The sequence below is a fragment of the Lynx rufus genome, unplaced genomic scaffold (assembly GCF_022079265.1).
Source record: "Lynx rufus isolate CCGP_SWC_20201006 ecotype Redwood Valley unplaced genomic scaffold, mLynRuf1.p SCAF_11, whole genome shotgun sequence".
Lineage (NCBI taxonomy): Eukaryota > Metazoa > Chordata > Mammalia > Carnivora > Felidae > Lynx > Lynx rufus.
Genome location: NW_025814825.1, coordinates 51,563,194 through 51,567,787, shown reverse-complemented (window position 1 = coordinate 51,567,787; position 4,594 = coordinate 51,563,194).

Genomic DNA, 4,594 nt, shown 5'->3' with positions numbered 1-4,594 from the left:
CTCAAAAAATTAAGACTAGACAAGGATTTTCTTAATTTGATCTACAAAACAGGAATCTACACAAACAGCTGATACTATGCTTAATGGTAAAATAGTGAATGTGTTTCCTTGAGTTCAGAAGAAAGACAAGGACGCCTGATACCAGCCCTCTTATTCAACTTTCTATTGGAGGCTCTTGCCAGCACAATAAAGAAAAAAAAAAAAAGCAAGGAGGAGAGTATACGGATCAGGAAGGAAAAAATAAAATGGACGGTATTTGCAGATAAAATAATGGTGGGAGTAGAAAAATCCAAAAGAAGCTAGAGCTAATCTAGAATTTACGTGTGAATTTAGCAAGGCTGTTGGAGGAAAAGGTCAATATACAAAAGTCAAATAGAATTCTACACACTAGCAACAATCAGTGAGGACACAGAAATTTAAAAATAGTTACGGTAATTGCAAAAAACATGAAATATCTAGGAGCAAATTTAGGATAGCAAATATCCTAAATTTAGGATTAGCAAATATCTAGGAGCTACCTCCATCCCCACCCCCAAATAGGTAAACAAAGTAAAAGGAGGTCATGTGGGTGGGTCTTAAGCCTATGGGTGTGGTGTTCTTATCAGAAAAGAACTGGAGGTGCTTGAGTGGCTCAGTTGGTTAAGCATCCGATTTGGCTCAGGAAATGATCTCACGGGTTCATGAGTTTGAGCCCTGTGCCGGCTCGACGCTGACATCGTGGAGCCTGCTTGGGATTCTCTGTCTCCCACTCTCTCTCTGACCTCCCCCCACCCCCCCCCCCCACATTCGTGCATAGGTTCTCTCTCTCTCTCTCTCTCAAAAATAAATAAACATTAAAAAAGGAGAAATGGATACAGACACACACAGAAAAAAAGACCATGTTAGGACTCAGCAAGAAGGCAGCCATTGGCAAGCCAAGGAGAAAGGTTTTGGAAGAAACCAAACCTGCCAACGACTTGATCTTAGACTTCTAGCCCCCAGAACTGTGAGAAAATTAACTTCTGCTGTTTAAACCATCCCATCCGTGGTATTTTGTCATGGCAGATCTGGCGAATTTATACAATCTTGCTGATGGAAATTAAGAAATACACAAGTAAATGGATAGGCCATTCATGGATGAGAGGACCCAATATTGTGAAGATGTCAGCTCTCCCCCAATTATTACAACAGATTCATCGCGATCATAATAAAAAATGCAACAGGTTGTGTGTTTGTGTGTGCGTGTATGGAAATTCACAAGCCAATGCTAAAATGTATATGGAAATACAAAGGGCCAGGAAGTCATGATAATGTTGATGGGGAACAAAACTGATCTGATCTCATCAGATAGTAAGACTTATTATGAAGACACAGTAATTAAAACATGTGGTATTGGCACCCAGGCAGAAAAGATTGGTGGCATCGTGTCAAGAAACAGATCCGTAATCATACTGCCATATGGATTATGCGAGGTCAACCAGATGCATGTTTACAGAAAAATAACTCTGGGGCAGTTGGCTGACTCAGAAGGTAGAGCGAGCGACTCTTGATCCTGGGGTTGTAAGTTCGAGCACCGTGTTGGGTGTGGAGATTACTTAAACATAAAAATTAAAAATTAAAAAGGATTAGGAAAAAAAACACTCTGACCCCCACCTCATATCATACATACACCAAAATCAATTCTAGGCGGATCATAGGACCTCAATGTGAAAGGTAAAACAATAACGCCTCTACAAGAGAGGAGACTGTGCTCGTAAGTTTGGAGTGATACAATATTTAAGTCGGATTTAAACACACTAACCATAAAATAAAAGATTTTGATAAAGTAGACTTCACGGACATGAAAAACGTACGCTCATCAAATGACACCCTTAAAAAAAAAAGTGTCATTTACTCATTAACAATATTTACTGAGCACTTACCAGGTATCAGACTCTGCTCTGAGCTCTGTGGACAGAGGGGGAAGCAAAGAGACACCATCCCTACCTTCCAGAAGCTTAACTCCTAGAGCAGGAGTTGGCAGACTTTTTCTGTGAAAGCCAAATAGTAAATAGTTGGGGGTTTACAGGCCACAAGCCATCTCTGTTAACGTAATTCTTCTCCTTCTTTTGCAACTGTTGAACAAATGTCAAATTGCTCCTCACGGCTCTACAGGAACGGGTCCCAGGCCTGGTTTAGCCTGCCGGCTATAATTTGACAATCCCTGGTCCAGAGAGAAAGGAAGAATGACCATTTGCAGAAAAACAGATAAATAACTGATAAAAAAAAAAAACAGATAAAAAAGCAAATAACTTCACAGCTGTGTGTGTGACATGTGCAAGGAAGTGTTAGGAAGGCAAGAGAGGGGTGCTCTGATAAAGAGAAAAAGGGACAGGAAGGAAGGAGGGCACTCATTCATACCTGTGTGCTTCTCGACATTTCCCAGCCTCCTTTGGACTTAGGTTGACCTCACAACTGAATTCTATTCCATGGAATACAGGTAGAAGTGATGGTCATCACTTACGTGTCTATAAAACATCCTGGTGATCTTGCTTTTCCTCCCTCTTCCACGGGACCGGGAGACGTCTCTGAGACGGCTGAGAAGTAAACCCTTACTGTATAAAGCTACTGATATTTTAGGGTTGGTTTGTTATTACAGCACAGTGTAGCCTAATCTGACTAATATAGATTTCATTTAAGCTGAGAGATAAGAAGGGGCAAAGCTTCTGCTTTGTTTTGTTTTTAATGTTTATTTTTGAGAGTGAGAGACAGAGCACACACGGGGGGAGGGGGGTGCAGAGAGAGGGAGACACTGAATCTGAAGCAGCCTGCGGGCTCTGAACTGTCAGCGCAGAGCCTGACATGAGGCTTGAACTCACTGACAGCGAGATCATGACCTGAGCCAACGTCGGTCGCCCGACGGACTGAGCCACCCGGGTGCCCCGACTTCTGGGTTTTTTTTTAATTCAGTTTCATTTTATGTCTTTAAAATGTTGGCCTCGATCCACTAAATTGATTTCCTAACCTATCACAAGGGGTTGCAACCCACAAGCCCAGAAACAGATATAATATGTATATCCGACATTGTAATATGTACACTTCTAATTTTCTTCCAGTTCTAGGAACCTACATATTTTGCCATTGAGTCCAAAATAGCTCAATCCATGTAATTATCGACTGTCTTTATTGTTATTACCTGCACAGAAACCAGACCGAGGAAAAACAAAAAACAAAAAAACTCCTGCAAAGACAGGGAGAGAAAACACATGTTGCCTCCCAGCGAAAGCCTTTCACAAGGTCCATGAACGAGATGAACTCCACCCTCTGTCTCTCTCCAGCGACTCAGACGGTCTGTGCCTTTGTGAGGAGCGGTATCGCATCGTATTCAGCGATGCTAGCTCCTGGGGTAGGCTGCCGGGGTTCCAATCCTAGGCTCACCATTTCCCAGATCCACGGCCTTCAGGAAACCACTTAACCTCCGTAGGCCTCACTCTCTACCCTTGTCAAATGAACAGAAGAGCGGTTTCTATCCCACGGGGGTTAAATGAAAAACACAGGTGGAGTTTCTAGCACACCCTCTTGCCCTCATCCTTGTATAAAGCCACTTTCCAGATGAGCAGCTTGTCCAGGCCTTGGGGATGTTGGTGGCCTTTGTCCTGTAAGAGGGTGCAGAACTCGGCTCAGAGGGAAAAACCAAGCCCAGAACAGCATCTGGTGCAAACAGGTGCTCGAGGATTAGTCGTTGAATGAACCAGTGAATCAACGGGCTTACAGCTCAACTAAGGGCACTCACGAAATGCCACCTTAAAAAAAAATCCCCAAACTCCAGAGTCGGAATCGGCCGGTGCCGCCCATCCGACCCACACCGGGCCTCTGCCGCCGCCCCACGCCTGGGAACGCTGGGCCACATCTGAAACGGAAGATGAAGACGCCAACCACAGATGGGGATTCTTGAGAAAGTCAAATCTGTGCCCTGTTTTTCAGCGATTCCCAGCCCGGGGTTCTGGTATTTGCTCGAGCCACCATTCACAAGAGATTCCTCAGCTATTCCCTCGTTTCTTTCCAAAGGGCTTTAATTAAAAACACATTTCCATACCACAGAAAGCACTCCAGCTAGTGCTGTGGCCTCCCAAAGAGAAGAAGCCACTTTTATGGAGCCATCGAGTTTCGGGCGAGATGGCGAACTGTCGGTGAGTCACAGCGTCCCGGGGGCCCTCAACCCGAGATGAGTCTTCCACATCAAAGTGTCCCACTCTCCAACCTGGGTGTGGAGGGCAGGACTCACAGAATCCTGAAGAGAAATAATGGGGGGAAAAAATAGCTCTGACTGGCCTTGTACTTTGATAACAACAATAAACACCATGGTTTCCCACTCCAGGTGCTGAATTACGGCCTCACAAGAATCTGTCAGAACGAGTTCTGTTGTCGCCACCTGTGAGCTGGAGGAACTGCCCAAGGACACACAGGGCGGGAGTCCGGTGCTAAGAGTCTCCAAGCTCAGGTTCTCTGCACTGCTCCTTGGTCTGTCCTCTCTTCACATCCTAGATCCGGATGAAAGGCACCTACCTGACCCTCCACACATCCACATCATCGGAACAAACAACGAAACCTCCCATTACCGAAAACGGAAAACCAC